This window comes from Geospiza fortis, unplaced genomic scaffold, assembly GCF_000277835.1.
Source record: "Geospiza fortis unplaced genomic scaffold, GeoFor_1.0 scaffold75, whole genome shotgun sequence".
NCBI classification, from domain to species: Eukaryota; Metazoa; Chordata; class Aves; order Passeriformes; family Thraupidae; genus Geospiza; species Geospiza fortis.
The window spans coordinates 3,429,158-3,439,418 of NW_005054360.1; the positions used below are offsets into that span (position 1 = coordinate 3,429,158).

The following is a 10,261-nucleotide window of genomic DNA, read 5'->3' on the forward strand; positions in this document are numbered from 1 at the left end:
CCCCCGCGGCACCCCCGCACCCCCGCCCCGCCGGGCTCCGGCAGCCTCGCAGCATCCGAAAGAGCCAGTCATGCCTGAAACAAAATCCATGATTCCTGGAAAGTGGGCAGGCTTGAATCCCAACAAATCCTCAATTTACTTACAATTATAAATACCTACCTTATAAAAGGACTAAATTAACACTAAATTCAACAGATACATCCGTTACGGCAGGAATAGTTTTTCCATAAATACTGTTTTAAAAACCCCTCCTTATACTGACTGACAGAATTCTACCATGCTGCCCACAAACAAAATGGCTGTGGCACCGAGTTTTTTGGTTCCTCCCACTGTGCCTCCCCCTGGCCTCCAGGAAGTGGTAGAAATCCAAAATAAAATCCGCACGAAAAGTACAATACATCAGCCAAACTCGGCACGGCACCGCCAGACAGCATCGGGAGGGAAGCACGTTCACCAACATTGTAGTTTCTCGAGGATTTTTATTGTTTTTAAAAGGGCATCAATCACTGGGAATTTACATCACTGTGTAATTTGAACTTCCTGCTTTACATATTTATAAGGTCTTTCACCTATCTTGACAGGCTTTCAAATTAAGTGGGTTGGGAAATTTGATGCTGTGGCTCTAGTTTGTGAGCTGAGTCAGGTAGTGCCTGCTGGAGCTGGGCTCTGAAACGACGGGCAAATTCTGACACCTTCCCTGTTCAGTGCAAGATAAAATAATCCCCCTCGCATACCACAGTCTCGTAAGCGAGCATGTAGGCACCAAGAGGCCCCTGGAATGAAGATTCTCAGCAGAAACTGAAATTTAGGCCTCTTGCACATAAATACACGCTTTGTAATATTTATCATTTTGCATTTGTGGTTCACAGCAGTCTCCCTGAATCATGATCTCTGTGGAAATAATCTTGGATTTTCTCTTATTATGACCCCGTTTAGTGTTGCAGCCCTTTAACTTTTGCGACATTCACACTAAAATAAAAATAAACAGGAAAATATAGCGTATTTCTATTAGGGATTATGATAAAAATGTCACTATGTGGTCCTATATCTGAGCCACCAATCTTGCCAGGCAGTAGCACAACTCCTCTTGCACGCTGCCTCGTGGGCTCCGCAGGGGCTGATTCATTTCCCGTGAGAATCCTTTTCCTGCCTTTAGGAGGAGTTACAATGGAGACGGGCTGTCAGACCTGCCGAGCCTGATCCAGCCCTATATTAAAAGACTTGAATTAATATTCTCACCTACTGCTATTCTAAACCTTTGTCAGAGGCATTGAAAAACAGTGGAATCGGTGATGTTTTTCCTGAACCACCTCATATTTCTAAATCTTAGATAAAAAAAAAATACCCCCCCCAAAAACAAACAAACAAACAAACAAAAAAAAAACCCATCCAAAAAACGCTCCGAGAACTTGGGGCAAATTTTCTGATGGTGTAATTTGTTTGTATTATCATGTTATCTAGGAGCCTTAATCCTGAACTGTGATTATAATGTTATATTGCATAGGAATATAGGGCAAAAAGATAATTCCTGCCCTGAAGAACTCCAAAGTATAAGACAAAAGACAGCAGATGGCTATGGGCAGATGAGGGAAACAATGAGACTGTATTGATCAGCGGGGAAGGCACAGTTTGCAACACACCATCACTCCAACTCTTGTTTCTGTGTGTACTTCATGGTGAAGAAGACATAAGGTGGGATTTGCTGAAAAAAATTAATCAGGTTTTGTGGCTGTTGAAGGAAAACTCCAGCAAGAAGAACAGCATGGAAGAAAGCACAAAGATGGTTGAAAAAGCAGCAGGTGAACTACAGAAACCTAATCAAATTGGCATTAATCTTTGTATAATGACAGAAAATAGATAAGGAGGAAGTAGGCTATTGAAAGCATTGAAAATACAGATACAAAGCTTATGTTTGAGACAGAAGAGGCAAAGAAAGTGTCCAAAAGGCATGGTAGAAAAATCATAAACCAGGCCTTCTGGCAGTAAACAAGCCCTAGGAAAAAAAGTAGACCGTAGTTCACATTGTATGGGCCTGAAGAGATGTAGCAGAGATTTTTAGGGAAAAAGAAGTGTTTTTCTTTACTATGAGTCTGGAGGCTCTCTGTTGATTGTCTGCACCTTCCTCCTCATTTGTATTTAGTGAATTCTTAAGTCCTACTTCTGATGGTAGTGTTTAGTGTGTGGACACCTGATTACTGAAGGGTCCCCTCAAAGCTTTTAATATGAATAGATAAGCACATAGGAAGGCTGGGACCAAGCTGACCTTGCACATTGGGAAGGTTGCTTCTTTCATCACTTGTTTTTGGAGCAACCTTCATGGGCCAGCAGTGCCCCATGGGTTACTGTGTGTCTTACACCAGCACAGGACTGACAGATGCATGGTGGAGGGGCAGGAAGGACTCTGGTTTAGGGCATAGCTACAGCCAGGACAGCAAGTCGTGCTTTGGAGGGGGAGTATGGTCTGTAGGGTCAGACCCTCTCAGGACATCCTTTACTATGTTGCTGTAGGTTATTAAACATTTTTTCTTTATTTCCCGCATTGGCAGTAGTAGCAGGCACATATTTTCAAATTCTTTGTACTTCTGCACAAACCGCCTTAGATAACTTTGCATTTACTGTGAGGCTCTTAAGTCTGTTGGCTAGTTGTACTACAGCTTGGGGTAAAACACTGCACAGTAAATAACCTCAAATGAGCAAAGCCTTGGTGAACGTCTGTGGAATTATTGTGGTGTGGCAAATGTGAAAGAATTTGGCTGGATTCTTTTGTTGCAGGCTGAACTGAACTGCAATGATCCCAAATTTCCTTCAGATTTGAAGCTTACTAGTTCTGTAGATAAGCTGATGTGTGGTAACTGTTTAAGCCAGGGTCATTTCTCTCATGTTGGATCTCATCATGAGTTTTAACTGAAAACAGTGTGTGTCAAGTGCTAAATGTTAAGAATTGAGATAGGGATTGAAATACACGTTGTGACTATTTTTTTTTTAAATTTGAATGAGTGTTCCAAGAAAACTTGAACCATATGTTCTCAGACTTTAAGAATAACCCCTACTTGACTTGATCTAAAATTTCCCCAAAATTCTTACAGTTCAGAGTAACTGAAAAGAGTACCATCACCCATTCTGCACCTTTTTTTTCTGGCTTTGTCCACTGCTTGGTGTGAATGTTTGCCTTGAGATTTTGCTCAAAAACATGGAAATAGAATATCTGTAAAGGAGCAAGGAAAAAAACTAGCTCCATTTTAGGATTTAGACTAACACAAAAAAAAAAAAGTGGCTAAAACCTCATAGCACTCAAATAACAGCTCCTTACTGAAATTAGAGAAAATACTTTTTGCATTCTGCTTGCAGTATAATTACTTCAATTGTTCTCTATCTTTCATTTGCATTAATCTTTATCTTGCCCATAAAGATTTAACTCTATTGCCATATTTTCCAAGTAGCTCTCTATCTTTACACTTGTAATAAACAAATTACACTGATCTCCTTCTGACAATATTTTCTTGATGTCTTTAGGAAGGGAATTACCAGTTGTGTTAAGTCAGTAAATCATTAGATAGCAAGAGCTGGAGGTTATCAAAGGGCTTTTGCAACTCATATGTAAATGATCATTTGTTTTCTTTCATAGAAGTTGCATTGAATGTTTTTTGGTTGAAAGATCACCAAATGCATAAATAGTTTGCATTTTTATTCAATAGATAATGTTCACATAGCTGCATAACTGCTCTTGAGGAACCAAAAAAGCTTATTTGCTATAATTTGGAAAATTCATAAATTATAGCATAAGAATGGATTATTGATGCCTGCCTGTGTTATAAAGGAGGACACAGACTCCCCTAGCTTAATTCTTGCTTGACCCAAGACAGATATTTTTTTAAAAAGCATGCAGTCTTGACTAAAAATGCATAGTGGTAAAAAAAATCCACAAAATCTTTACTAAATTGCTGTAGTGATTACTTGACTCACTTTAAATCACACACTCTGTTACATATTAAACCACCTCTTTCCATTTCTCTGTCCAAGTCCAGGTTTTGTTTGAGTAAGTATATAAGACTCACTAAATGTTACTCTTTGTTAGGGATGTTATGTGATTTTAGTGCTTCTCTATTTTACCAGTAATCTTCATGCTAAAAATGCATAGTGGTAAAAAAAATCCACAAAATCTTTACTAAATTGCTGTAGTGATTACTTGACTCACTTTAAATCACACACTCTGTTACATATTAAACCACCTCTTTCCATTTCTCTGTCCAAGTCCAGGTTTTGTTTGAGTAAGTATATAAGACTCACTAAATGTTACTCTTTGTTAGGGATGTTATGTGATTTTAGTGCTTCTCTATTTTACCAGTAATCTTCATGCTCAGTATTCCATGCTCATCAGAGAGAAGCACAATATGCCAACAGCAATGCCTCTACTTGCCAGTACTAAAGTTACTCCTTCTATTTTTTATGCATATCCCAACATTTTATTTGCTTTCTTGCAGCTTTACTATTACAGATACCCCTTGTTCAGCAAACCCTGCCATTAATATCTGCACCCTTTGCAGCAGTCTCTTTTCAGTTGTATCATCTCCCTGCTTCTCTCAATAGGACTTAACATTGCTCTCAGGATTTAGCTTTTGACCCTGCACAGATACATGGACTGCTCTACTTGGGCCCACCTTAAAAAGCCTATCCAAATTACCTTTTACCAATATCTCATTCACTGCTGGTTTCCTCTCATTCAAACTCTGTAGCACTGTGAGCACCAGTGAGGATTCCTTTCCATGTTACTCACACCTTAAGCAGTGTTTTCATTTGCTTCAGGCACTGAACTTGTACTGCTGACTTCATGTCCTTGTGCTGGGACTCTGTCTTCAAATGTTTTATGACTGGACCAAGAGGATTTAAAGCCCAGTGTGGTCACAGGTTGGTGTGTCTTTCACTCTTCTCACATCCCAAGTCCTGCCAGTGGCAGATCTCATGGTTTTAAAATGATGTTTGGTAGCAAAAGTTGTGGAAAAAGACTGAAGTCAATTTAAGTGGAAGAGTAATTTATTACAAAAATGTGTGCAGGTCTTCTGAAAATAAAAACCAGAAATAAACCCCAAGAACATCTGTAGCTGTTGGCTGCCAAGGTATGCCACACATCTTGGAGTGTAGTTTTTCTCCCCTTCTGTTTTTTGTGTTGTATATTTGTTGATGGCCTCAAAGTACCTAATCAGACCCCCTGCACAGACTGGTCAGGTCAGAATCTACATATTTTTATGAATTAACAAACTTCTCTGGTTTTGGAATAGATCTTCTGTTGAATTGCTATAGTACTCAAAAGATGCTGACCTTTCAGAATTAAAGTTATGTCCATATGACAAATCCAATATGGTTATTAAAAAAATTTAGCCACTCCATGTTGGCACAGATGCATTTTGAAAAATTCTTCTCTTTTAGTTGTCTAATTGGTTGAAGCTGATGGGAAAATACTGGGTGTGATTTGAGAATAAAGTCAGAAAAAAATCTAGAAAAAGAGAAAAGCCCACTGTGAAAGCTTTCCTTTAACTTAGCCAGCTACTTGATTGGTATTGTTCTGTGTACTGTCCTTGTTATGTGCTGATATTTGAAACAGAGTCCTATAAGCTTTGGTCCAGATCCTGAAATTTTATGTCGAAAGGTATTCCGTGCTTTTTAATCCAAGTACTGTATCCTCAACCATGTGTTAAAACTGATCCTGAATAAATACTCAGAGCTATTTGCAAGCACAGAGTTTGCAAGCACAACTAACTGTAAAAACATCTTTTTCACTTGCTTTCACTCCTCTTCTGTGCCTGCAGTGGCCCTTGTGAGAGCACTGCTCCCATTCTGCAGGACAGACCTGTTGCTGCTGTTGGATGGTTTAAGGTGTGCTGTGCCAAAACAAGGGAATGAGCAATTGGTGCTTTTGCTTTACTGGTTCACTCTGCTCTTTTCTCATACTTCCACCTTCTGATAATTAAGGGAGTCTCATGGATTTTATGAGATGAGCTGCTATTGGAGACCATTTTCCCGTGTGATTTATTGTACCTAGGAAATTCCAGCAGCAACACCGTGGATTCTGATGAGGTGAATAATGGCTGCAGTCCATCTGTGTTCCGCTGACTTGCCTGCTGACTGGTTTATGTGTTCAGCAGATTTTATCTGTCCTTTTCTGAATTCACATTTGTCATTTAGAATAAAGGGCCACTGTTGAAAACATCTCAGAGCTGTTCAGAGTCACCCTTGGTGTTCACTTTTACTGCTGCTGCAAACAAATGCACCATCTGTGTGGCAAAGGCAGCGCTGTCACAATTCAGTTTTCTTTTCTGAAATGTTCTGATGCTGGTGACATAGTGAATGGAAGTCAGTTTAGTCAGCAAAAGCTTGATGAGCGTTGGAAGGAGGATATCAAGGGGAATTTAAAAAAGTCTGTATTTGCATACAGATTTGGGGATATATAGGTCTGAGATGTCTGAACCAAAGTCCTTTACAATTCCAGATCCATCAAGACTTTGAACTGCAGTCATAAAAGCTTTAGTTTCTCCTCCTAGTTTTTAAATAAATTTAGCCTTTGTATCTATAATTTTGTTTCAGTTTGTGCACCTTTTACTGAGGAGCTAAAATCAGGCAACATAAAATCTGGTCAGCAAGCTCAAGGCATTAATTGGTCATCTCATCTGAAATTCCAGGATGCAAATGATAAGGCATTAATCATTTTAAGATATTAGAATACAGTGGCTGTTTTTTCATGCCATTATTAATTGCTGTTGGAAAGCAAAGTGGTTCAAATACATTCTCTGGTATTATTACAGCATCCATCATATTCTCAAATATGAAACTGCCTATTTGACAGGTCTGCTCTTCTGCATTATTATTATCAGCTGTAATATTTCAAACCACTCAGGGACAAATACTAGACTTGTGACCTATTTTTTACCTAATTATTTTAAAATTCTTTCTTGTATTCTAATTTTACTGATCAAATATTCTTTGCTTTTTAAGATTCTTGTTGGTCCTCTAGAGATTCTGACTTACAGTATGTATTTACTAGCAATTTCCCTATTTTTAAGTTTAAACAATGTGTTTATGATTAGTCTTTTTATTAATGTTAGAAAATGCTCTGAAGACTAAGCTGACCAAGCTTAATTTGCTTGTTGGTTAGAAATGCAATCAAGCAAGAGAAAGTACACATTAGTGAAGGTACCATGCTGCCTTTTCATGTAGAGCCTTGCATATCTCATCTTGCACTGTCCGTGATTTTGCCCTCCCTGCACGTGCTGCAGAGGCAGCAATAACCTCCATTCCTGTGCTGCTCATGTACAGTAAGGAATGTGCTCCTTGCCCTGCTCCTTCCACTCACAGGGACCAATGGTAGCCGGATCTCTTAGCAAGGGGCTGGAAGAGCCTTTCTCTTCTGTCTATAAAAATCCTATGTAATTTCCAAAAAGAAGAAATATTGGACCAAAAGGAAATATCCTACAAGCTAGATCTAGCACATGTGCTGCCAGCTGGATCACAACACCTTATTTACACAGTAAATTTCCATGAAGCACTGCCAGAGCCCTCTTGGTCTGAGCAAAGATGGAGAATACACACAAGCATCCAAGGCTCAGGCTGCCACACAAAAATCTTACTGTGGATGTTTCCCAGTGGTTTGTAAATGGCACATCTGCAAGTGGTGAGCTACTCTTGCAACAGAGATCATTAAAGCTTATAGAAATGTGCTTCACAGTATGGTATAAGATTTTTTAAAAAGCCTTTTGTTTTGGCTTAACCACAGAGGCCAGCTTAAAAAAGGTGTGTCTCAGTCCACAAATGGGGAAAAGGAGAATTAAACAGTTTATAAATACTTCCTTTATTCTCATAGCTGCTTATTTCATCTCAGGTTCCTCTTAGTTTTTAAATCTAGCATGAGATTTTTTTCATGGTAACAGAACTTTAGCTTTTACCTTATAAATAGTCATTAAGATTCCTCCTGATATTTTCCCTAAAATTATTTAGCTTAAATTTGGTTTATTTCTGAGAGTCAAAATGTGTATTTTTAAGAATGCACATTTTCTGAAAACAGAGTCAAATTTGTTGTGATGGAAGACTGTTGAAACCTAGAAGAGTAGCTCAGTTTGAAAATTTCTGCATTAGTCTCAGTCATTAATAAAGTTATTGGCAGCTGTATTTAGTTCTTGGTGATCGGATTTTTTTAAGGAAAGCAAAAGAGAAGTTGCTGACTGTCAGCAAAAGGTGCCAATTCTGGTACACGTTCATTAGGAACTGAAACTTCTTGTATTCAAAACATTCCTATTCTTGTCATTTGCAGTGTGTAGGTGCTCACTGGAAATGAACCTTTGACAGATGGGACCTGAGCTACCCTGAGATACAGACCATGAGAGAGTCATGCACCTGAGCACTTCTGCTTTGGCCAGGCAGAACCTGTCAGAGAGCAGCTGCAGCGTCCCTCCAGTGCTGAGGGCCCAGCCAGCCCCACCAACAAGGAAATGTCCAGTTACTCAACATTGTCCCCAAGCCAACACTGGGCAATATCTGTGCTTCAGTGTGCATCTGGGCTATGACACACTCCCAAATTGTGATTTCTGCTCCTTGACAGATCTGTCTAACCTGACCTGATGTGAGCCAGCAGTGCACCACTGCAGCAAGAAAAGCAAACTGAATCCTGGGCTGCACCTGCAGGGATGGTATTGGCAGAGATAGAAGAGATGTGAGAATCCCATTCTACACAGGGCTTGTTGGGCCACACCTGGGGTACAGTGCCCAGCTCTGGTCACCGCAGTTCGAGAAACACATGGACAGGCTGGAGCAGGTTCAAAGGAGGGCCACAAAGGTGATCAGAGAGCTGGAGAGACTGTCCTAAGGAAAGAGGAGTGTGATTTTTTTCTCCCTGGAGAAGGCTGAGGGGCACCTCATCACAGTATTCCAGTATTTACAGAGTGGCTACAAGGAGGATGGATGCTCTCAATTCACAAGAAGTCGCATGGAGAAGATGAGGGGCTACAGGAAGAAGTTGCATCAGGAGAGGTTTCATCATGATAGAAAGAATTTTTTTACAGTGAGAACAAACATTCACTGGAACAACCTCTCCAGGGGTGTGGTAGAGTCCCCATCACTGGTGGTTTTCAAGATGTAGAGTGCCTGTCAGTGGAAGCTTTCAAGATGTGGCTGGACAAGGTGCTGGGTAATCTGACCTAGACTCCCTTTCCCATGAAAGGTTGGAGCAGATGATCTTTTGATGACCCTTCTGACCTGGGTTAGTCTGTGATTTTATGGCATGCTCCACTGCTCTGCTTGTACTAAGGACTCCTTAACTTCCTGGCTTTGTGCCGTGCCATAAACCACACTTGCTCTTCAAGCTAGTTCATCCACTGGTTTTAATCCTGGATTACTTTTTCTGGGATGCTGTTCCTGACTCTAGCCTAGTAAAGTTTCCTTAGGTTTGCCTGCTTCATTATGCTCAGTGCACATGCAGAACACTGATTACATCTCTCCAGCCCTCACTCAGCCAAGTTTCATATTTATTTATGTCCCAGACCTTTTCCCATGCCAGAGATACCCACGTTCTGTGGTACTTTTTCCTCCAGATGATAAAGATGTCCCTTATCTCTCCAACAGTGCCTCACATCCTTCTGTTGCCAGCCAGACTCTCTTTGTGTTCTTAGTCCCTCTCAGGGCTCCTGTGTGCCCTGCATGCTCTTGTATGAAGTTTTGCTATTCTTTTAATCTTTTGCATGACTCTTTATTTTACTTTTCCTGTCATGACCTTCACTGCTCTTTTTCTCCCTGCTCCACAGGTGCTGCATTTCCTCTGTGTTTCCCCATAAGATTCTTCTGTTTCTTACCGTTTGCAACACTCTACCTATACTTTTTTGTCTTTCTCTTCTGTTGAAAAGATAAAACTTACAGCCTACTAGAATTTTAAAACTCTGTTTGGCAGGTCAGCAGTCCTGAAGTGTGGGATAATGTTATGTTCAGAGCTTCGAGTTACAGAGAGGGAAATAAATACTGGTGTCCTATTTCATTTGAACTCTGAAAGATTCTCATTTGTTCTTGAGTACAGAGATTACCACTCCTGAATGGTAACTAATGTTCCCTAAACTGGCAACACATTTTTGGGCCAGTCTTGGTCCTAACTCCTTCTTCATATAGTGCAAGAGTAGGAGGGAGAATCACAGACGTGACTGCTGTCTGTGTAATCCTTGAAATTAATACATACAAAATCCAACCATGTTTTTCCAGGCCCTGCATGTGTTGGAGCATGCCCCTGGGT

General features: G+C 40.2%; 1 protein-coding gene and 1 long non-coding RNA gene across 2 annotated transcripts in view; one reads left to right on the top strand and one right to left on the bottom strand.

Moving 5' to 3' along the window:
• The window catches only part of EPC1 (enhancer of polycomb homolog 1), a 64,297-nt gene extending 63,999 nt beyond the window's left edge, over positions 1-298 (bottom strand). The window contains exon 1 of the mRNA XM_031059341.1: positions 160-298. The gene's annotated coding sequence lies outside the window, so the exon portion shown is untranslated. The remainder of the gene's footprint in view (positions 1-159) is intronic.
• The window catches only part of LOC115948210, a 15,627-nt gene extending 7,147 nt beyond the window's left edge, over positions 1-8,480 (top strand). Inside the window, exons 2-3 of the long non-coding RNA XR_004082055.1 lie at positions 4,804-4,905; positions 8,300-8,480. This is a non-coding gene — a long non-coding RNA (uncharacterized LOC115948210). The remainder of the gene's footprint in view (positions 1-4,803; positions 4,906-8,299) is intronic.
• The last annotated feature ends 1,781 nt before the right edge of the window (positions 8,481-10,261 follow it).